This window comes from Triticum urartu, chromosome 7 (genome assembly GCF_003073215.2).
Source record: "Triticum urartu cultivar G1812 chromosome 7, Tu2.1, whole genome shotgun sequence".
NCBI lineage: Eukaryota > Viridiplantae > Streptophyta > Magnoliopsida > Poales > Poaceae > Triticum > Triticum urartu.
Window position 1 is genome coordinate 39,654,815 of NC_053028.1, and position 25,473 is coordinate 39,680,287.

Below are 25,473 nucleotides of genomic sequence, written 5' to 3' on the forward strand. Positions count from 1 at the left end.
GCCCGCATATCACAGGGGGGGGGGGTGCCTGAGGGGTCTTCGCCGTTGGCAGTTCCAGGGCAGGTGGCTCTGGACTCGGCAGTGGGATCACCTCGGGTGCGATCTTCACCAGCCCCGTCAGGTGGGCGCTGGCCGATCTTGGGTCTTGCAGGGGGGAGGGGGTCCTGGAGGCGCCAGGTCACTGACTCCCCACTCCCGTGGTAACGGCACGACAGACGGCCCTGCAGAGGCGATGCAGGGCTCGCGATCCACCGAGGAGGTCTTGCAGGGCTCGCGGTCCACCGAGGAGGTGATCGCGTTCGGCGGCCACCCGGACCCGACACTTTCTGGCAGGCGTGTCGGTGCTAGGGTCAAGGGTCAACCGGACGCCGATGACTTTCAGCTTGGGCGCGCGATGAGAGCCGCCAAGCTTAGGGACGTCGAGGCCCAGACAGGTATGTCGGTTAATAAGCATTGCTCTATTTTGCACTTTTCTGAACATGAGATTATGAGTAGAGCACATGACATAGGAATCTCGCTATGGGCAAATGGGGTCGAAATTGTTAATTCAGTTAATGACATCTTAGACCTAGAGGCTGAAAGAGCCTCTGAGTTGATTCGTCAGTTAGCGGCGGTTAAACCTATGTCTGATGCCGAGATTCATAGCTTGAGTGTCCCCATACTAGTGAATTTTTGTGATGAGATGATGCCTGCATCGGAGGTCGATGAGGAGGCAGGAGAGGTAGATACTACGCTGCCAAGCGAGGCATTTACGAATGTGGGGGGGGGGTCACCGGAAGTAATGGCTCCTGATGCGGACAAGCCGGGATTGAAAAAACCTAAACGACCGTGGAAGAGGAAGGTCTATCCAGCGCCGGCGGTCCGTAGGAGTGCGAGAGTGAAAATCAAGAAAAAAATTCATGATGATTTATGAAAGGGATCTTTTGGAATAGCAGAGGTCTGGCAGACTTGGGTAAGCAACGGTTCCTTGCAGAAACAACTTTAGAGGATAAACTAGAGTTTATCGCTCTTCTGGAGACGGGTAGAGATAACTTCACGCCACAATTCTTAGGCTCACTTACAGAGGGAGTGGCCTTTGATTGGCACTGCCTTCCGCCAAGAGGGAGATCCGGTGGGATCCTCTTGGGAGTGAAATGTGAAACCCTTGAGATTATAAATGTAGTAAGAGGAGAATATACGGTGAAGTCCAGGGTTAGGTCCAAATTGGATGGGTTCCGTTGGGCCTTAGTGGCAGTATATGGGGCCGCTCAACCAGAGTTTAAGCCGGAGTTCTTAGCAGATCTGGTACGGATTTGTGGAGATGAAAGATTGCCAATTCTGGCAGGAGGTGATTTTAATATCATTAGGAGGAAGGAAGAAAAGAACAATGATCATTTTGATGGACGGTGGTCTTTTATGTTCAATATGATCATTGAGAGTCTTAACCATAGGGAGATTGAACTCTCAGGAAGACAATTTACCTGGGCAAATTCTCTTCCTACTCCTACGTACGAGAAGCTCGATAGGGTTCTGGCGAGTGTGGAATGGGAACAGAAGTACCCCTTAGTGTCGGTGCACACGATGCAACGGGCGATCACAGACCACACACCCATGTTAGTTGATTCAGGGAGCGCCACACATATTGGTAATAAAAATATTTTCTCGTTTGAATTAAGTTGGTTCGAAAAAGCGAATTTTATCGAGATGGTGGCAAGAGAGTGGGCTAAACCAGTGCATGGCACATCTAGCATGGAACGCTGGCAGAACAAAATCAGACACCTAAGACAATTCCTGAGGGGTTGGGCTAAAAATGAGAGTGGGATCTATAAAAAAAGAGAAGGAGAGGTTGCTCCAGTTAATTCAGACGCTAGATATACGGGCGGAAACAAATTTGCTGGACCCGACTGAGCAAGCTTGCAAGTCGGAAGCCGAGGCCAAATTACGTTCGGTACTTAGAGAAGAAGAGATGAAGTGGGCATTGCGTGCCAAAGTTCTTAAGGTGGTAAAAGGGGATGACAATACACAATTTTTTTGATATGATTGCGAATGGCAAGCATAGGAGAAAAAAATCATTCAGCTAGAACAGGATGAGGCAACGGTTGTTGGACATGAGAATTTGAAGCCGTATATCTCAACTATTACAAGCAGTTGTTTGGTCCTCCGAAAGATAACACCGTGACTCTGGATGAGAGTGTACGGGCTGATATCCCTCAGTTGCAGTCAGAGGAGAATGAGATCATGTCTGCTTCTTTTACTGAGAAGGAGGTGTTCAAGGCGATAGATCAAATGAAACCAAACAAGGCACTGGGACCAGACGGGTTCCCGGCAGAATTTTATAAGAAATGTTGGCATATTGTGAAAGATGATCTTATGCCTATGTTTCATGATCTTTTTAATGGCCATCTTCAATTGTTCCATTTGAATTTTGGCATGATCACTCTTCTACCTAAAAAGGAGGAGGCTATCCACATCGAACAATTCAGACCCATATGCTTATTGAATGTCAGTTTCAAAATCTTTACAAAAGTGGCCACCAACCAGCTGACAAAGGCGGCACACTCGATGGTGCAACCAAGTCAAACTGCCTTTATGCCTGGAAGACACATACTAGAAGGGGTAGTAGTCTTACATGAAATCCACTCAAAGAAACTCGATGGAGTGATATTCAAAGTGGATTTTGAGAGGGCGTACGATAAGGTCAAGTGGCCTTTTTTACAACAAGCTATGCGCATGAAAGGTTTCAATGAGTCCTGGACGAATCAGGTGGATTCTTTTGTCCAGAAAGGCAGTGTTGGAATAAAGGTTAATGATGATATTGGCCATTATTTTCAAACGCATAAGGGCCCGAGGCAGGGTGACCCAATGTCCCCAATACTGTTTAATATTGTGGCAGACATGTTGACAGTACTCATAGGCCGGGCCAAGGAAAATGGGCTGATTGGTGGATTAGTCCCCCATTTGGTGGACGGGGGGGGGGGGGGGGGGGGGGGGGGGGGTATCCATCTTACAATATGCAGATGACACTATATTATTTATGGAACATGACCTTGCTCAAGCTCGTAACATGAAACTCATCCTATGTCTTTTCGAGCAATTATCGGGGCTGAAGATCAATTTCCACAAAAGTGAGCTTTTCTGTTTTGGAAGGGCCAAAGAGGACCAAGAAGAATACAAGCAACTATTCGGTTGTGAACTGGGATCGCTACCCTTTAGTTATCTTGGCATTCCAATACATCATAGGAAATTGACTAATAAAGAATCGAAATGTATCGAGGATCGATCCGAGAAGAAACTTAGCTGCTGGAAGCGTAAGCTTATGTCATATGGAGGACGGCTAGTATTAATTATTCGGTACTCACGAGCATGCCGATGTTCCTCTTGTCTTTTTTCGAAGTACCCAAAGTGGTACGCAAGAGATTAGACTTCTATCGATCTCGATTCTTTTGGCAATCAGACGAGGTTAAGACAAAATATCGCCTTACAAGATGGGATATTATTTGTCGACCGAAGGACCGGGGGGTCTTGGGATTGAAAACCTCGAGGTGAAAAATAAATGCTTGTTGAGTAAGTGGTTATACCGACTATCGCTGCATTCCGAAGGAATGTGGGCCCAGATTCTACGCAACAAGTATTTACACTCCAAAACTCTAGCCTAGGTTACTGTCAGACCTAATGATTCACCCTTTTGGAAGGGACTCATGCGAGTGAAGGATACTTTCTTTCATAGGGTGCAGTATAATGTTGGAGACGGCTCAACAATAAGGTTTTGGGAGGATACATGGTTAGGTGATAGGCCGCTAGCTCTCCAGTATCCGTCTCTGTATCATATTTCTCAACGTAAGGAAGAGTACGTGGCAATGGTGTTGCAGACAGTATCCTTGAATATCCAGTTCAGGAGATCTTTAGTTGGGGAATGCTGGAACTCTTGGCTGCACTTAGTGAGGCGGCTAATGGAGGTACACCCCTCCGGTGAGGAGGATTCTTTTAGATGGAAGCTCACGAATAATGGTTTGTTCACAGTCAAGTCTATGTACTTATAACTCAGCAACTCTGGCCCAATCCCGCGATCGCTCCATATTTGGCGAGTTAAAGTACCCTTACGAATTAAGATATTTATGTGGTTTGTCCACAAACAAGTGATCCTAACCAAGGATAACTTACTCAGGCGGAGATAGGTAGGTAGCTCGAGGTGTTGCTATTGTGATCAGGATGAAACAATACAACACCTTTTTCTTGATTGCCCGCTTGCGAAGTTACTTTGAAGATCGGTGCATGTAGCCTTTAATATTTCACCTCCTAATAGCACAGAGATGATGTTTGGGACGTGGCTTGATGGAGTGAATGTACATCTCGCGCGTAATATTCGGATTAGAATGTGTGCACTTATTTGGCTATATGGAACTGTAGGAATGATATAATTTTTAACGGAAAACCTATGACTAATTTCTTGCAGGTTATATTCCGGGCTACGGCATGGATCCGTACTTGGTCATTACTCACTCCTACGGCCTCCAGGGAGCAGCTGGCTACTGGGTGCAACCGATGAGAGATGACAGCTCAGGTTTTCTTCAACCGGTTTGGATGGCGATCACTGCATAGGATTGGTCCTTAGTGGATCCTAGTTAAGCCGGATGTGGCTTTGAGACTTGTATTTTTATTTTTACTGCGCTTTGTGAGCAGTACTTTGCACTCCAGACTTTGTTCTATCGGATTTTTAATAAAGTGGCTGCATGCATTTTTCTGATGCAGAGGCCGGGGGATAACCTCTTTTTCAAAAAAAAAAAAAAACTTGCCAGCTTGGTTGCTCCCAGTACATGGCTCACCGTCGACAGCCCTGCCAGCGCTGCCCGGGATGGGCCGTCTGCGGTGGCAGGTTGACAGGGTGAACCGGCGCGGCCCGTCCATCGGGCTCGTCATGTCGTACGTCACCGAGAACACCGTGCTCCAGGCCTCCGGTTACTTCAGGCCCTGGCTTGTCCAGCCCTTCCTTGACCTCTACGGTGAGTCTCTCGTCCCGTCTCGGCCTCCCGTTTCTGATCCAAATTGCTTGCCTGTAGATTGGGCAGATGAAAGAACGGGTGAGTTAGCCAACCCAAGTAGACTTCATCCAAGAGCTAGCACTAGCAGTTAGTAGAGTACTGAACTGCCTCTAACTGAGCCCTGAGCCCTGCCACCAACACAGGACACAAGGGGCACCTAGTAGAGCTGATAATATGGCAGTGTTTCAGCAGTTTAAGGATGAAGAACACAAATGTTTCCCATTCCCACAGTCCTTTGATGCAAATCCGTATTTATTTTTCTTTGGTATATAGTGTCAAGAATACAGTCTCACCTCATATCTTTTTTCAGGACCGAGGTTTCACATTGGCAGTATTCGAGGCGTGAATGTGATATACGCATTGACAGAACAACGCACGGTGCTAAAGCCTGAACTTCTGCATTTTACATTTTTACCAGGAAAAGACCATAACTACTGCTAAATGGAGGAGCTCCTTTTTGATTTATCACTGTTTCTTTGTTCTTCCAGTTGAATGCAGCTGTCACTGTACAAACTCTCCTTGACGTCTTTAGTGTCTCTGGTATTGTCCATTATGGCGCAGCAGGAAGTTGTAATGATTCAGTCTCATTTCAAGATGTCAGTGACCCCAAGTTAGTTGCTTAAACAGGCGCTTGAACATGGAAGGTACTCTCCTGCTGCAATTAGCGTTCGCTCCCCAAATTTCATGACGAGTGCAAATATAGAACAAAGCAACTGGAATGCCATCTTCTAATCCAGTATTCTTGGAAGAACACAAAATTAACTGCAATGGGTGAAAAATGTCAGTTCATCACAGCATTTCTATCCGATCCCTTAAAACCGGTTAGAGGACTAAAAATTTGGTTTTACTCCTCTAACCGGGAGCTGCGCCTTGTCATGGATTGACCGGGAACCAGCCCACACAACTCCGGCAACGCCTCCATGCCACATGCAGCTTTCGCCTCCGCCTCTAGCCACACGATTCTCTCCCATCAGCGGTTCGCCAGCGAAGACACGCCCGAACTTCGCCCGGGGTCAACGCTGGCCCTGCGGCTCGTCTGCTAGCTGTTGCCGGTCGTATAGTGCGACGACTGTCCGCGGCAGGTGGTGCGCCGAGTTTCAACCACGCGGCAACATCCTGGACGTGTGTTCTTCAAGTGCAAAAATGATGGTGTATGTGCCTCTTTTGATTTGGTTGTTCACCGGATTCAGCGCAATTTCGGTAGCTCATTGTTTGCTCAATTTTGTGTGTAGGATGGATGCAAGTTTCGATATCGCAAAGAAGAATATATTGATCTATTCATAGCACGAAAATTGATGGATGTTCGTGCACTTGTTCCTAGAACAGAGACTAGAAATGAGACAATTGATGAGATTACTAGATGCAAAGAATTGTCTACTTTAGAATCGAAAGAAAAGAAAGTGTGCAAGCTCGAGAAGCCGCATATCAACAATGAAGACATAAAGAAGATATTAATCCAACTAGTGGGAGCAGTTACGAAAATTGGATATCTTTTAAAATGTCGAATTGTGGTTCTTGTTTTTTTGGTCTTGCTCTCGTAGCGAACAATTGTTGAATTATGTACTCCAATATATCAAAACATTGATGAATCAAATAAAGAAGCAAAGAAATGTGTTTCGGTGGCGGAAAATGAAATGCAAATGAAGTATAATAATTTTACTCTGTTATATGTAGGGGATCAGCTAGGTCCTGTGAAATGTTAGTGGAGTAAATGAACTATTTTACACTTCGGGGGGCTACATGAACCAACGACTTTGTTGAGGGGAGTAAAATGGACTTTTTTCCGCCGGATACTCTGCTATTTTTAAGGGATCGGTTAGAATTGCCCTAATTAGTTCTAAGAAAGCGAAATCAAACCATATATTTTTTGCCCTAAGTTAGTCTGACATGCACACCCAGTTTTGACTAATCCTGCCCACAAGGCACGACTAATACGTTCAAACATATATATAATTTTTGATCGTCAAATACTATTATGTTCTCTTTTTATATAATTTTTTATAAAAATTTATATTATTTTTCTATAATAACTTATTAATTTAGTGCCCAATGCCAATTTCTATTTCCTACTTGTTTTTTCTGTTCCGTGGGAATTCTATATCTATGGAGGTCAAAATATGTTGCCGGTTTAACACGTTTATTTTGCCAACAAGAAACACCAGAAGCCCCCCTATTTATTGCCCTGACCTGATTTCAACTCCAAAAATATCTATAAATACCCGGATTATTTATCGTACCTTCAGAACAATTGTATCGTGGCCTCAAGCCTCTGTTCTGATGATATCCCAGCCGGAGCACTGTTCCGGAGTTTTGCCGGACTATGAAGGGAGGCCTCTTCATCAACCTTGCTGCCTCTATGACCATGTGTGAGTAGCTCCTTTAGTACCAACGACTCCATAGTTGTAGCTAGATTTTGGGACAAAGGGAATATATTAATATCGTGAAGATACAAATTATACCCTGCCTCCACACCAACAAAATGCCAAATGGACATTGAGGATGCACACAACCTTCTAAACAAAGAACAAGGAATAAATAAAAATCCCTGCCACAATGGCTAATCACTCACAATAGTAGCACAAAAACCACCATAGAATCAAATATGAGGTTCTCCAAAAGCAACGCCTCCAACAAGGGAGCCATGCATAAGCACCATCGTCATCCGATCAACCGAACTTGGGGTAGATGCCTCTCTCTCTCTCTCTCTCCCGTTTTGGATCTTCAATATTATGTTCCCTTCTTCCTTGTATGCTTGGGATCAATCTGCTATAATTTTGTGGTATATTTGCTGGGAATGTTCATTGAATCATATTGAATCTGTTGAAGTTTCTTTGTTGTGTAACTAAATAGCTATGTATGCTTTGTGATCTATTTGTCTTCTCCGGCCAAGATTGATGAGTAGTTCTTCAGAGGGAGTGGTGCATTGTAGTGGCTTCAATCTTTTGGTGGTCTAATTCAGTTACAATAAGAACGAAGACATGTATTGTATTATTGCCAGTAAGGATAAAAGAACGGTGTTTAATCTTATTTCTAGATTTCCTTATGTCTACATTATGTCATCTTGCTTATTGCGTTACTATGTTTCTTGTAAACTTAATACTTTGAGATGCATTCGCGATAGTGATAGTCGCCAAGTGCCAAGAATCATCGTAGCATGCGCGATAGTGATAATCCGCAACTCTATGTATACCAAGCGTTTGATTTCATCTAGGAACGAGAAATAAAACTACGTTGTGGGTATAAAGAGGATAGCTTTGCATGATATCGGAGAGCTAAAATATAAAAATAGGTGCTACCTAAATAAAGTTAGAATATAATATAATATATTACAAATAGTGAGTGTGGAATATTGATGGATCGGTGTGCGGAATTATCCTAGACAATTGTTAACAAGATCGGTAATAATTATTGCAATTTTATATGAGGGAGAGGCATGAGCTAACATGTTTTCCGTACTTGGATCATATGAACTTATAATTGGACCTCTAGCAAGCATCCCGAACTACTATAAATCATTAAGGTAAACCCAACCATAGCATTAAGTATCAAGTCCCCTTTACTCCCATACGAAACAACCCCTTACTCAGGTGTAAGCTTCTGTCACTCTAGCCACACACTATAAGCAAATCATGAATGCATTGCAACACCTTACAGCGGGAATCCTCCATGTGTACACGGCATGGAAGGAACCATAGGACAGCACCAAAATAAAACATACAACTCAAACCAATGAAAATCATCAATCAACCCAAAAGACAAAATAAATCTACTTAAACATCATAGGATGGCAACACATCATTGGATAATAATATGTGGCATAAAGCACCATGTTCAAGTAGGGGATTATAGTGTTGTGCGGGAGAGTGAGCCGCTGAAAAAAGATGAGGGAGGTGATGCGGATCGTGATATTGATGAAGACGATCTATGCGGCGATGGTTCCACTGGTGGCACTCCGGCGCCACTGAGAGATAGGGGAAGAGAGGTTCTCCCTCTGTCCCTAGATGGCGAGAGGTTCCCATGGCCTCCCACCTAGACGGGGAGAGGTTCTCCCTCTGTCCCTTGGCCTCCTTGGATCTCTGTTTTCTTCTATTTTCTGAGACCCTGTTTCTGATGGAAACCTTTTCTTAAATTCCCAGAGATCCGTAACTCCGATGGAGCTGAAATTTTGAGGGAATTTTTATCCGAAAATTATCTTTCTTACGGCCAAAGAAGGGCATCAATTGACCTGTGAGGTGCCCAAAAGACACCTGGGCACGACCAGGGGGATAGGTCGTGCCCATGTGGCTTGTAGGGCCCTCTAGCACCGCCTTGTGTTGATTCTTCCTGTCAAAATCACATATATTTCATAAAAAATCTCCGTGAATTTTTATTGCGTTTGGACTTTGGTATGGTTTCTCTGCGAAACAAAAAACATGCAAAAAAGGAGCACTGGGCACTAGATTAATAAGTTAGTCCATAAAAATAATGTAAAAGTGCACCAAAACCATAAACATGACATGAATACTTCATAAATCATAGATACGTTGGAGACGTATAAAAATAGTGATCTTGGGATGGAGGAATAGTAGCAAATGCTTTTGAATTAATGGTATACTTACCATGGATGTAATGACTATATGAGATTTATTCCATGGATGATTATAATCATAAAGATTTCTATTCTTGTCAATTTCACAACAATAATATGTTACCATGTCATTTTCCTTCTTTCGATACAGATACCTCTAGTGAACCTAAGGCCCCTAGGTCCATTCATCATTAATACTTTCATCTACACAAAATGCTTTTTTATTTTCCTTTATTATTTATCGTTCTACTATACAACTACCTAACTATCTATTTACTTTTAATCATGTAACTAGCAAGACAAGGGGCTTGACAACTCACTTGCATTGTTGGGTCCAAGCATTTTATTTTGTCTATATGCATGTGATTTTTATCTTGTTAGTTTGAACCTCCCACCGGTTCGATGAAACCTTGATTCTCTATTGAGATAAATACTTTGCTTCTATGCTACATCACCCTTCCTTTCTAGGGAAATCCAACAACTCCTATGGTAGAAGCAACTACCCAGTTATGGGCTGCCAGAAACACCGGTGACAAGGAGGACCCTGCTCCATACAACCCTACTCTTCCACGGGATGATCCTTTGATAAATTAAGTGTCCTAGTGAAGGAAATATGCCCTAGAGGCAATAATAAAGTTATTATTTGTTTCCTTATTTCAAGATAAATGTTTATTATTCATGCTATAATTGTATTAACCGGAAACATAATACATGTGTGAATACATAGACAAACAGAGTGTCACTAGTATGCCTCTACTTGACTAGCTCGTTAATCAAAGATGGTTATGTTTCCTAACCATGGACAAAGAGTTGTTATTTGATTAACGGGATCACATCATTAGGTGAATGATCTGATTGACATGACCCATTCCATTAGCTTAGCACCCGATCGTTTAGTATGTTGCTATTGCTTTCTTCATGACTTATACATGTTCCTATGACTATGAGATTATGCAACTCCCGTTTGCCGGAGGAACACTTTGTGTGCTACCAAACATCACAACGTAACTGGGTGATTATAAAGGTGCTCTACAGGTGTCTCCAAAGGTACATGTTGGGTTGGCGTATTTCGAGATTAGAATTTGTCACTCCGATTGTCGGAGAGGTATCTCTGGGCCCTCTCGGTAATGCACATCACATAAGCCTTGCAAGCATTGCAACTAATGAGTTAGTTGCGAGATGATGTATTACGGAACGAGTAAAGAGACTTGCCAGTAACGAGATTGAACTAGGTATTGAGATACCGACGATCGAATCTCGGGCAAGTAACATACCAATGACAAAGGGAACAACGTATGTTGTTATGCGGTCTGACCGATAAAGATCTTCGTAGAATATGTGGGAGCCAATATGAGCATCCAGGTTCCGCTATTGGTTATTGACCGGAGACGTGTCTCGGTCATGTCTACATTGTTCTCGAACCCGTAGGGTCCGCACGCTTAAGGTTTCCATGACAGTTATATTATGAGTTTATGAGTTTTGATGTACCGAAGGTTGTTCGGAGTCCCGGATGTGATCATGGACATGACGAGGAGTCTCAAAATGGTCGAGACATAAAGATTGATATATTGGAAGCCTATGTTTAGATATCGGAAGTGTTCCGAGTGAAATCGGGATTTTACCGGAGTACCGGGAGGTTACCGGAACCCCCCGGGAGATATATGGGCCTTAGTGGGCCTTAGTGGAAAAGAGAAGAGGCAGCCAGAGATGGGCCGCGCGCCCCTCCCCTCCCTTGGTCCGAATAGGACAAGGAGAGGGGGCCGGCCTCCCTTCCTCTTTTCCCCCCTCCGCGAATCTTATTCCAACTAGGATTGGGGGGAGGGGGGGGAATCCTACTCCCGGAGGGAGTAGGACTCCTCCTGGCACGCCTCTCCTAGGCCGGCCGCACCCCCCCCCTTGAGCCTTTATATACGGAGGCAGGGGCACCCCAGAGGAACACAAGTTGATCCACGTGATCATATTCTTAGCCGTGTGCGGCGCCCCCTGCCACCATAGTCCTCGATAATATTGTAGCGGTGCTTAGGCGAAGCCCTGCGCCAGTAGTACATCAAGATCGTCACCACGCCGTCATGCTGACGGAACTCTTCCCCGACACTTTGCTGGATCGGAGTCCGGGGATCGTCATCGAGCTGAACGTGTGCTAGAACTCGGAGGTGCCGTAGTTTCGGTGCTTGATCGGTCGGGCCATGGAGACATACGACTACATCAACCAAACGCTTCCGTTGTCGATCTACAAGGGTACGTAGATCACACTCTCCCCTCTCGTTGCTATGCATCACCATGATCTTGCGTGTGCGTAGGAATTTTTTTGAAATTACTACGTTGCCCAACACCTAGAGGTCAAAACACTGGTAGAAAAAGGGCCTATAGTCCCGGTTCGTAAGGGCCTTTAGTCCCGGTTCCCGAACCGGGACTAAAGTGTCGGTACTAATGCCCCGACCCTTTAGTCCCGATTCAATCCAGAATCGGGACTGATGGGCCTCCACATGGGCAGTGCGCAGAGCCCAGGCAGGAGACCCTTTGGTCCCGGTTGGTGGCACCAACCGGGACCAATAGGCATCCACGCGTCAGCATTTCTGTGGCTAGGGTTTTTGTTTTTTTTGAAAGGGGGGGGGGGGGGTGGGGGGTTTGGGGGGGTTAATTTAGGTGTTTCATATATTGTGTTAGCTAGCTATAATTAATAGAGAGAAGTGTCCTCTCTTACGTCCGTGCTTGGTCGACGCTACGTACTATACATACGTATAGAGAGGACTAGACACGCTAGTTAGCTAGAAAGCAAACGAAGGAAACAGAAGATCGTCATGAACATATATGCATACAGAGAGAAGTGATATCGACCACCTCTCCTTCTCCGAGAGATTGGTCGAACAACAAGTTCTCGTATATCTATCCGACACTACCGGCTACATATATACAATAATTATCTCTTACAAATATAATCATACGGACTCATGGTCCACATAGTATTCTCCGTCTTCAGCGATCACTTGGTCAAGAAAGAATGCCGCCAATTCCTCTTGAATTGCTCGCATGCGAGCTGGTGCTAGGAGTTCATCCCGCTTCCGAAACATCTAATTTGAAGAAGGGGGTCAATACATATATATATATATATATATGAATGAATGAATGAAACTCAATACAAATGATGGTAATAAAATAAAATTGTGAATGTTGTTATTTACATACTTCATATTGTTCGTCAGAGTACCCGCCCCGCTCACAGGTCGTGTGGCGGATGGACTCGCAGACGTAGTATCCACAGAAATCATTCCCTTGTTCCTGCCACAACCACTTTATAAGAAATAGAGGTCAATCAAACTGATAAGCAAGAATGCTAAATGGTATTGATGAAACTAGCGCTTGAATCACTAGGAGATGCGCGAAACATGCTACTATAGTACTTACTTTCGGGTGTCTAAATTCCAGCTCCTTCGGCAGTCCCGGAACTTTTCTGGTGAATTTTCTCCAAACCCTTCCGGACAAAGAAAACAATTACTTGGTATCAGGAAATGAACAAAGTTGCTGATATGGTGGATAATGATCGATTTAGCTTACTTCTTGAGGATTTCAGTCATGTCCGCATACTCCTGGGGATCTTTTCGTTTAGAGTCCAAGACGGTTACTACTCCCTGCTCAAGCCTAATCTCTAGGAGAATATAGTGGAAACTGCACACGCATGCATAACTCATCAATTACATTACTATAACCTGGACTAATATATAAGGGAAACCGAATATGCACAAGACAGTAACACTCACTTGAAGTTGTAAGGAAAGAGTATTATATCTTTGTTTTCATTTTTTTGAATGATCGTAGCAAGTTGGCCTCGGTATCTCCGGGACGATGTTCAACCTCAGTTGCATCTATGAGATATGTGTTAACGAACCCAATATCACCGATTTGTCTTTTCTTCAATTCAGCGATCTTCATTCTGCATAATATAGTGAGGATAATTATAAATACATGCAATGAAAGAGATGAGCTATATAGAGAGACTTAATGACACAAGTAGTAGTACTTACAGACAGTAGCAGGTGATCGTTGTTTTATCGAGGGCCAATTGATTGAAAAACTGATAGAACTCCTCAAATGGAATATGCAACAGTTCAATTCCAACGAGGTCATGCTCCGGTTTAACTCTCGCATACAAATTACTCCTCCCCCAGACTCTCTGCAGATTTTCAAGTACCAATCATGTAATCTTCGCATCATCGTTGTTAAAGATTTTTCATCTTTGACGAGAGGCTTCCCGTACTCGTATCTGTGTATCTGCACCTCCATGGGATCATAATATACATCGTCAGGCAGGTAATCGTCAACATTGTCATAACTGGGCACCATCCTCGGATCGATGATGTCGCTAGGCACCTTGAGGGGGGGGCACGATTGCTTCGCTTGTTCGCCGAGCTGGGCAATTTGTTTCCCAGCTGCTCGTCGTTCTTTTAGCCTTTGATCACTGACTGTACTTCCCGACCGCTCCGCTTCGGCCCATGTCTTTGCAATAATGCGCTCATAGTTGCCTTTCGGTGGAGACTTGGGTGGTTTTGCCAGGGCAGCCAGAGTGCGCTTCACTTTCACCGGATCTACCTTCTCCTCCGGAGGTGGATGTCTCTTTGCTTTCAACCCTTGAAACCAGTCATCCACTTCGGTTCGCGCGATCTTCACGTTCTCCTCCGGGGTCCTCTCGTATGGTAACTTCTCTGGAGTCTTCAGAGAAGGACCGAATCTGTATGTCCTCCCGCCTCTGGTTGTACTGCTAGACGCCGACCGAGCAGACGGAGCGGTTATCTTCTTTACTTGCTTACGAGGAGGAGGAGAAGGACTACGACGCGCCGGAGCAGCTGGAGCGGCGGCAGGTCTCTTCCGCCCTTGCTGACGAGGCGGAGGAGGAGGTTGGCTACTCGGGCGCGTCAGTGCAGGCGGAGAAGGAGGCGGAGTGCCGCCACGCGCCGGAGAAGGAGCCGGCCGAGGGCCCTGATCGTCACTCGCCGGAGGAGGAGGCGGTGGAGGACGCAGAGTGCCCTGACTCGCCGGAGGAGGAGGCGGAGGCGTCCAGTTCAGAAGGTTGATGAGCTCCTTCCGCCATAGGCATGGAGTCTTCAGAGAAGACCCCGAGTCTCCCCTTCACCGGTAGGGTGGTCAAGCTGGAGGTCCTCAAATCCCTCCGTTATTTCATCCACCATCACCCTAGCATATCCTTCTGGAATCGGCCGGCAATGAAAACTTGCGCCGGGTTCAGTAGGATAAACAGAGCCAACAGCCGCCTTGACCTTCAAGTTCATCCATTGCGTCATAAGGTGGCAATTTTGAGACTCCGTGATAGCATCCACGAATAACTGGCAGGAGCCGTCAATGCATGCTCCGGCTAAAGCAGCTCAGTGGAAGCCATGCTGCTTCTGTGCTGAGATGGCGGGGTAGCTTCGGGGGAGGCTTCGGCAGTACGTTTGCTGCGATTTGCTTCTCGTTCCTCTATCGCATCTACCCTTGCTTGCAGCGCCTGCATTTGGGTCTGCTGCACTTTTTTCCTCCTCTCATGGGATTTGTAACCGCCTGCGTCTGGAAACCCAACCTTCCACGGAATGGAGCCTGGCGTGCCTCGTGTCCGTCCAGGGTGCTCAGGATTCCCGAGGGCCATTGTGAGCTCGTCGTTCTCTCTGTCTGGAAAGAACGTCCCTTCCTGCGCTGCTTCGATATACTGCTTAAGCTTCCTGACTGGTATGTCCATTTGATCGTTTGTCCAAATGCACTTCCCTGTTACAGGGTCCAAGGTTCCGCCAGCCCCGAAGAACCAAGTCCGGCAACGGTCTGGCCAGTTAATTGTCTCTGGTTCAATCCCTTTATCAACCAGATCATTCTCAGTCTTGGACCACTTAGGCCGGGCTACGAGGTAGCCACCTGACCCCGTGCGATGGTGAAGCTTCTTCTTTGCAGCATTTTGCTTGTTTGTCGCCGACATCTTCTTACTCTTTTCCGATGTCTTGTGGGCCACAAATGCGGGCCAGTGATCTCTGATCTTCTCATATCTGCCCTTGAATTCTGGTGTCTCATTATTTTTGACAAACTTATTCAGCTCTTTCTTCCACCTCCTGAATAGTTCTGCCATCCTCTTAAGAGCAAAAGACTTGATTAATTTCTCTTTAACTGGGTTCTCTGGATTATCCTCTGGCGGTAGGGTGAAATTTGACTTCAGCTCAGTCCAAAGATCATGACATAAGACACCTCAGGGTCTTCTGTAGCTGGCTTAAACCATTGCTGGAGGCTTATCGGGATCTTGTCCCTAACCAGAACCCCGCACCGAGCAACAAATGCGCTCTTTGTCCTGAGGGGTTCATTCGGTTGGCCGTCGGGCGCGATTGCTATGATCTCAAACTTTTCATCCGAGCTCAACTTTTTCTTCGGGCCTCGTCTCTTTACCGAAGTTGTGCTCGATCCGGAGGGCTAGAAAAAAGAACAAAGACTTAATTAATATGTGTACATACCAAAACAATGAATGCATCAATTAGTCAGCACAGGCTTAACTAATATATATACCTGGCCGGACTCGGTTCGGTCACCGGAGCCGTCATCACGGTCTCCTTCTTGCACTGGCATTGGGTCACCGGAGCCGTCCTCTTGTTCTTCTTCTTGCACCAGCATTAGGTCAGCGTAGCCAGCTTGTTCACCCTCTCCTTCCAGACCATCGGTTTCGTTGAGAAACAACGAGATGGCATCACTTCCTTCTGCGATTATGTCCCTCAACAACGCTTCTTTTGCTTCGTCTCGGGCGTGTCACATAGTTTCTACAAATATTTACAACATGGCAAATTATTATTCAATAATGATAGATGGATATATTAGGCCAAACGTAGAACTAGTTACCTAATCATAGTAAGCTATCGGGAGGGGGTATATATTGACAACGACGACACTACATCTATGTCCCTCGACGACCCTCGTTCCTGACAAAAAAAGAGGAAGAAGAAAAAAAAGAGGAGAAGAAAGAATAGAGGAGTCGGGAGGATCGCCGAGGGGTCGGGAGGTTGCCTAGTGTCAAAGGATTCAACAAACATGTCTTCATCATTAGGCGAAAGTAACATGTGCATGATGGTACGAAGCTCTTCAAAGTTGTTCTGGAACGGAGTCCCAGATAGGATAATTCGCTTTTTGGTACAAAGTTCAGCAAGAGCCTTCCGAATATCGCTATTTGGAAGGCCTTTGCTGAATTCGTACCAAAAGGCGGATTATTCTATCCGGGACTCCATTCCAGAACAACTTTGCAGAACTTCGTACCAACATGCCCTGGTTACTTCCGGCTAATGATGAAGGCATGGATTTCTTCAATACTTTGACACTAGGAAACCTCTCTCGACCCCTCGGCGATCCTCGACCCCTCGAACCCTCGACGACCCTGGAACCCTCGACCCCTAGACGACCCTCTTCTTCCTCTCATGTTCGAGAGGATAGCCGAGGGGTCGGGAGGTTGCCTAGTGTCAAAGGATTCAACAAAACCATGTCTTCATCATTAGGCGAAAGTAACATGTGCATGATGGTACGAAGCTCTTCAAAGTTGTTCTGGAACGGAGTCCCAGATAGGATAATTCGCTTTTTGGTACAAAGTTCAGCAAGAGCCTTCCGAATATCGCTATTTGGAAGGCCTTTGCTGAATTCGTACCAAAAGGCGGATTATTCTATCCGGGACTCCATTCCAGAACAACTTTGCAGAACTTCGTACCAACATGCCCTGGTTACTTCCGGCTAATGATGAAGGCATGGATTTCTTCAATACTTTGACACTAGGAAACCTCTCTCGACCCCTCGGCGATCCTCGACCCCTCGAACCCTCGACGACCCTGGAACCCTCGACCCCTAGACGACCCTCTTCTTCCTCTCATGTTCGAGAGGATCGCCGAGGGGTCGGGAGGTTGCCTAGTGTCAAAGGATTCAACAAAACCATGTCTTCATCATTAGGCGAAAGTAACATGTGCATGATGGTTTCCTCTTTTTTCCCTTTCTTTTTTTTCTCCTCTTCTTCCTCTTCTCTTCTTCTCCTTCTTCGGATAAACCCTAGTTTCCCGACCCTCGACCGCTCGACGACACTCTCGACATGCCCTCGTTTCCGATAAAAAAAAGAAGAGGAAGAATAAGAATAAAAAGAGGAGAAGAAAGAATAGAGGAGAAGAAGTTCTTCTCATCTATTCTTTCTTCTCCTCTTTTTATTCTTCTTCTTCCTCTTCTTTTTTTTCCTCTTCTTCCTCTCCTCTTCTTCTCCCTCTTCCCCGCCTCTCTCATGAATGTTCGCCATCCCCCCCCTCGACCCCTCGACGACCCTCGTTCCCGATAAAAAAAGAAGAGGAAGAAGAAGTAGAAAAAAGAAGAGAAGAAAGAATAGAGGAGAAGAACTTCTTCTCCTCTATTCTTTCTTCTCCTCTTTTTATTCTTCTTCCTCTTCTTCTCCCTCTTCTTCCCCTTCTTCCCCGCCTCTCTCATGAATGTCCGACGTTCTTGACCCTCGACCCCCCTAAACTAGTTCTCGACCCTCGACCCCCTAAACTAGTTCTCGACCCTCGACCCCCTAAATATCCATATATGAACAAAAATTTCTGCAAATGAAAATAACCTAAAAAAATCATATGATTATCTATGAACAAAAAAAACATCATTTGACCATCTATCATCTATGAACAAAAAAATCATCATTTGATCATCTATCATCTATGAAAAAAAATATTCCTAGATACATAAAAAATTTCTACAAATGAAAATAACCTAAAAAAATCATATATATTTAGCAAATTCTAGCCACATACATCACATACACATATACATTATAGCCACATACACATATACATCACATATGAACAAAAAAATAAACTAATAAAAAAAAACATATTGCAACATATGAAAAAAACATGGTGGCGCCGGCGGGGCAGAGGGGCATGGCGGCAGGTGCTCACAGAGGGGAGCGGCGCCAGCGTCGGGGCAGATGGCGTCGAGGGCGGCGGCGACGGCGTCGGGGCAGCGACGGCGTCGGGGCGACGCGGGGCGCGGGCGGCGATGGGGCGACGACGACGGGCGCATGCGACAACGATGAGGAGCAGGGCGTCGGGGCAGATGGCGTCGAGGGCGGCGGCGACGGCGTCGGGGCGACGCGGGGCGCGGGCGGCGACGACGGGCGCGGGCGACGGCGACGAGGAGCAGGGCGTCGGGGCAGATGGCGTCGAGGGCGGCTGCGACGGCGTCGGGGGGACGCGGGGCGCGGGCGGCGACGGGGCGACGCGGGGCGCGGGCGGCGACGGGGCGACGACGACGAGGAGCAGGGCGTCAGGGCAGAGGGTGGCGTCGGCGGCGGGGAGTTGAGGAACTGAATGAAAATTTTGACAAGTGTTGTATATATAGCCAGGCCTTTGGTCCCGGTTGGTGGCACCAACCGGGACTAATGCACCCCTTTAGCCCCGGTAGGTGCCACCAACCACCAACCGTGACCAATGCCCCCTTTAGTCTCGGTTGGTGCCACCAACCGTAACCAATGGCCTTGTGCAGCCCCGCGCCCAAAAGTTTAGTCCCACCTCGCTAGTTGACAGCGCCGAACACCTGTTTATAAGCTCTGCTGCCTCCTCCCACTCGAACTCCTCTAAACTGCAGGCCTATGGGCCTAATCTGACACTGCTTTGCTTGTGGGCCTATTGGGCCTTCTGCGGGCCTGAATCCTGGCCCATGTTGGGTTTCTAGTCGTATTTAGGCTGTGGTGGCCAAATAGGTGGCAATTTTTTTATTTTTTTCTACTCTTTTGTTTTGTTTTTTGCATTATTTATTTCCTTTTGTTTTTTGCTTTATTTTTTAATTCTTTTTTCTTTTAGGTCAGAAAAATTATAAACTTTCTGTTAGTGCCATTACTTTTCAAATTTGAATAGTTAAAATTTGAATTCTTTAAAATTTGTGTGAATCACAAATTTGTGATTAACTTTACTATAAAAATATTTTTTTTCCAGTTTTTTGTTTTGTTTTTTGCATTATTTATTTTCTTTTGTTTTTTGCTTTATTTTTTAATTCTTTTTGCTTTTAGTTTTAGAAAAAATTATAAACTTTCTGTTATTGCCATTAGTTTTCAAATTTGAAAACACTTTTTTGTTTTTTGTTTTCTTTGTTGCTTTATTTATTTTATTTTGTTTCTACTTACAACAAAATACTTATTGTTGCTATTTTTATTTTTATTTCCAATTTTTTGTTTTGTTTTCTGCATTATTTATTTTCTTTATTTTTTAATTCTTTTTGCTTTTAGTTTTAGAAAAATTATAAACTATCTGTTAGTGCCATTTTTTCAAATTTGAAAACACTTTTTGTTTTTTGTTTTCTTTGTTTCTTTATTTATTTTATTTTGTTTCTACTTACAACAAAATACTTATTGTTGCTATTTTTATTTTTTTCCGGTTTTTTTGTTTTGCTTTCTGCATTATTAATTTCCTTTTGTTTTTGCTTTATTTTTTAATTCTTTTTTATTTTAGGTCAGCAAAATTATAAACTTTCTGTTAGTGCCATTAATTTTAGAAAAATTATAAACTTTCTGTTAGTGCCATTAGTTTTCAAATTTGAATAGTTAAAATTTGAATTCTTTGAAAATTGTTTGAATCACAAGTTTGTGATTAACTTACTAAAAAAATTAGAATAGATGAAAGTTGAAAGTTTCTGTTAGTGCCATTAGTTTTAGAAAGTTGAAAGTTGAAAGTTAAAAGTTGGCATGGGCCAGGGACTAATGGTCATGGTATTACGAGGGCCGAACCATAAGACATGGAAGCATTTCAAATGAATTCTGAAAAAGTTGAAAGTTGGGATGGTATCATAATTTCACCCACATAGCATGTGCATGTACAAAACGGACAATGGTAGCATGTTCGTGTGTTGCAAAGTTGCAGGAGAAAGTCTTCACTTTTTCTTCGCTTGTGTCATTTGCTTATTGCGCCGTAACCATGGATAATCTTCATTGTTTATCAGGATGCTTGGGTCAGCCTTGACATTGAAGGGAGGAATTTCATGAAACTTTTCATAATCTTCAGACATGTCTGTCTTGCCATCCACTCCCAGGATGTCCCTTTTTCCTGAAAGAACTATGTGGCGCTTTGTCTCATCGTATGATGTATTCGCTTCCTTATCTTTTCTTTTTCTCGGTTTGGTAGACATGTCCTTCACATAGATAACCTGTGCAACATCATTGGCTAGGACGAACGGTTCGTCAGTGTACCCAAGATTTTTCAGATCCACTGTTGTCATTCCGTACTGTGGGTCTACCTGTACCCCGCCGCCTAACAGATTGACCCATTTGCACTTAAACAAAGGGACCTTAAAATCAGGTCCGTAGTCAAGTTCCCATATGTCCATTATGTAACCATAATATGTATCCTTTCCGCTCTCGGTTGCTGCATCAAAGCGGACACCGCTGTTTTGGTTGGTGCTCTTTTGATCTTGGGCGATCATGTAAAATGTATTCCCATTTATCTCGTATCCTTTGTAAGTCAATACAGTCAAAGATGGTCCCCTGGACAACAAGTACAACTCATCACAAATAGTGTTGTCACCTCTAAGACGTGTTTCCAACCAACTGCTGAAAGTCCTGATGTGTTCACATGTAATCCAGTCATCGCACTGCTCCGGGTGTTTGGAGCGCAGACTGTTCTTGTGTTCATCGACATACGGGGTCACCAAGGTAGAGTTCTGTAGAACTGTGTAGTGTGCTTGAGACCAAGAATATCCGTCCATGCATATTATTGAGTCTCTTCCAAGAGTGCATTTTCCAGTCAGTCTCCCCTCATACCGCGATTTAGGGAGACCTATCTTGTTAAGGCCAGGAATGAAGTCAACACAAAACCCGATAACATCCTCTCTTTGATGGCCCATGGAGATGCTTCCTTCTGGCCTAGCGCGGTTACGGACATATTTCTTTAGGACTCCCATGAACCTCTCAAAGGGGAACATATTGTGTAGAAATACGGGCCCCAGGATGACAATCTCGTCGACTAGATGAACTAGGACGTGCGTCATGATATTGAAGAAGGATGGTGGGAACACCAGCTCGAAACTGACAAGACATTGCGCCACATCACTCCTTAGCCTTGGTACGATTTCTGGATCGATCACCTTCTGAGAGATTGCATTGAGGAATGCACATAGCTTCACAATGGCTAATCGGACGTTTTCCGGTAGAAGCCCCCTCAATGCAACCGGAAGCAGTTGCGTCATAATCACGTGGCAGTCATGAGACTTTAGGTTCTGAAACTTTTTCTCTGGCATATTTATTATTCCCTTTATATTCGACGAGAAGCCAGTCGTGACCTTCATACTGAGCAGGCATTTAAAGAAGATTTCTTTCTCTTCTTTCGTAAGAGCGTAGCTGGCAGGACCTTTATACTGCTTTGGAGGCATGCCGTCTTTTTCGTGCAAACGTTGCAGGTCCTCCCGTGCCTCAGGTGTATCTTTTGTCTTCCCATACACGCCCAAGAAGCCTAGCAGGTTCACGCAAAGGTTCTTCGTCACGTGCATCACGTCGATTGAGGAGCGGACCTCTAGGTCTTTCCAGTAGGGTAGGTCCCAAAATATAGATTTCTTCTTCCACATGGGTGCGTGTCCCTCAGCGTCATTCGGAACAGCTAGTCCACTGGGACCATTTCCAAAGATTACGTAGTGTAAATCATTGACCATAGCAAGCACGTGATCACCGGTGCGCATGGCGGGCTTCTTCCGGTGATCTGCCTCGCCTTTGAAATGCTTGCCTTTCTTTCGACATTGATGGTTGGTCGGAAGAAATCGACGATGGCCCAGGTACACATTCTTCCTGCATTTGTCCAAGTATATACTTTTAGTGTCATCTAAACAGTGCGTGCATGCGTGGTATCCTTTGTTTTTCTGTCCTGAAAGTTTACTGAGAGCGGGCCAATCGTTGATGGTCATGAACAGCAACGCCTTAAGGTTAAATTCCTCCTGTCTGTGCTCATCCCACGTACGTACACCGTTTCCATTCCAAAGCTGTAAAAGTTCTTCAACTAATGGCCTTAGGTACACATCAATGTCGTTGCCGGGTTGCTTAGGGCCTTGGATGAGAACTGGCATCATGATGAACTTCCGCTTCATGCACATCCAAGGAGGAAGGTTATACATACATAGAGTCACGGGCCAGGTGCTGTGATTGCTGCTCTGCTCCCCGAAAGGATTAATGCCATCCGCGCTTAAAGCAAACCATACATTCCTTGGGTCCTTTGCAAACTCATCCCAGTACTTTCTCTCGATTTTTCTCCACTGCGACCCGTCAGCGGGTGCTCTCAACTTCCCATCTTTCTTTCGGTTCTCACTGTGCCATCACATCAACTTGGCATGCTCTTCGTTTTTGAACAGACGTTTCAGCCGTGATATTATAGGAGCATAACACATCACCTTCGCAGGAACCCTCTTCCTGGGGGGCTCGCCGTCAACATCACCAGGGTCATCTCGTCTGATCTTATACCGCAATGCACCGCATACCGGGCATGCGTTCAGATCCTTGTATGCACCGCGGTAGAGAATGCAGTCATTAGGGCATGCATGTATCTTCTCCACCTCCAATCCTAGAGGGCATACGACCTTCTTTGCTGCGTATGTACTGTCGGGCAATTCGTTATCCTTTGGAAGCTTCTTCTTCATTATTTTCAGTAGCTTCTCAAATCCTTTGTCAGCCACAGCATTCTCTGTCTTCCACTGCAGCAATTCCAGTACGGTACCGAGCTTTGTGTTGCCATCTTCGCAATTGGGGTATAACCCTTTTTTGTGATCCTCTAACATGCGATCGAACTTCAGCTTCTCCTTTTGACTAATGCATTGCGTCCTTGCATCGACAATGACCCGGCGGAGATCATCATCATCGGGCACATCGTCTGGTTCCTCTTGATCTTCAGCAGCTTCACCCGTGGCAGCATCATTGGGCACATCGTCTGGTTCCTCTTGATCTTCACCAGCTCCCCCCGTTGCAGCATCACCGTATTCAGGGGGCACATAGTTGTCATCGTACTCTTCTTCTTCGCTGTCTTCCATCATAACCCCTATTTCTCCGTGCCTCGTCCAAACATTATAGTGTGGCATGAAACCCTTGTAAAGCAGGTGGGAGTGAAGGATTTTCCGGTTAGAGTAAGACCTCGTATTCCCACATTCAGTGCATGGACAACACATAAAACCATTCTGCTTGTTTGCCTCAGCCGCATCGAGAAACTCATGCACGCCCTTAATGTACTCGCGGGTGTGTCTGTCATCGTACATCCATTGCCGGTTCATCTGCGTGCATTATATATAATTAAGTGTCCAAATTAATAGAAGTTCATCATCACATTAAAACCAAAGTGCATACATAGTTCTCATCTAACAACATATAGCTAGCTCTCCAGAGCATCTAATTAATTAAACCATACATTGAAACTATGTAAAACATTTCAATGCGAAAACAAATGCGATCATAATCGCAACCAAGGTAACAATTGATCCAACGGCATAATGATACCAAGCCTCGGTATGAATGGCATATTTTCTAATCTTTCTAATCTTCAAGCGCATTGCATCCATCTTGATCTTGTGATCATCGATGACATCCGCAACATGCAACTCCAATATCATCTTCTCCTCCTCAATTTTTTTTATTTTTTCCTTTAACAAATTGTTTTCTTCTTCAACTAAATTTAACCTCTCGACAATAGGGTCGGTTGGCATTTCCGATTCACATACATCCTAGATAAATAAAATCTATGTCACGTTGGTCGGCATAATTTTCATAAACAATAAATGAACCAATAGTTATAAAGATAATATATATACCACATCCGAATCATAGACAGGACGAGGGCCGACGGGGGCGGATACCAAAACCATCGCACTATATAAGATGCAATAATAAATGTAAGAAAATGATACAAGTATCTATCTAAACATACAAGTAAGAATATTTTTCCTTTCAGAAAGAAGATAAGAACAAGAGGCTCACCACGGTGGTATCGGTGATGAGATCGGCGCGGGTGATCGACGGCGGTGAAGACGGGGACGGGGCGTGACGGACCGCTAAATCTAGACAAATCTCGAGAAAAATGGAGTTTGGAGATCGAGCTTCGAAAGGAGAAAGGTTAAGTAGTGTGGCTTGGGCATTCCATCGAACACCTCATGTGCATAGGAGGTGAGCTAGAGCACCACAAAGCCCTCTCCCCCTCGGCCAGAAAAAACAAAGCACTGTGCTCTGCTCTTGCGCGAGGGGGTATATATAGGCACCTCATTGGTCCCGGTTGGTGACATGAGCCGGGACTAAAGGGGAGCCTTTGGTCCCGGTTCAAGCCACCGACCGGGACCAATGGTGGTGGGCCAGGAGCGAGGCCCATTGGTCCCGGTTCATCCCACAAACCGGGACCAAAAGGTCCAGATGAACCGGGACCAATGGCCCACGTGGCCCGGCCGGCCCCCTGGGCTGACGTCCCGGTTCTAGACTGAACCGGGACTAATGGGCTGACCCGGCCTGGACCATAGCCCTGTTTTCTACTAGTGAAAATAGGCCACGTCAGCAGTATTAGTCAAAATCGGGTGTCCACGGTAGATTAAAACCGCTCGAAGCATTACGTGGGACGAAAATATCCGATTTGATTGGTTGAGAGATGATTTGTAAACTTTTGTGAGAATTCAAGGACAAAAAATACACTTTTTCCCTTGAAATAATAACCAGCATAACTAACTTTTGAAGGGTTTAACCTCCCAAATTGAAGGGAGTACCTCCTAAGGTCCCTCAAATACAAAAATGAGGATCTATACATAGTTCATAATCATATGAAAGAAGTTTTATGGTTACCGGTAGATCCAACATCGTTCAAAATAGCAGATGAATTTAAGATGAGAGATACACTATATATTTCACCAGTTTAG

At 45.0% G+C, this 25,473-nt stretch overlaps 1 pseudogene; it reads left to right on the forward strand.

The window, feature by feature from the left end:
* Window positions 1-232: 232 nt before the first annotated feature.
* On the forward strand, window positions 233-25,473 carry LOC125518279 (annotated as a pseudogene).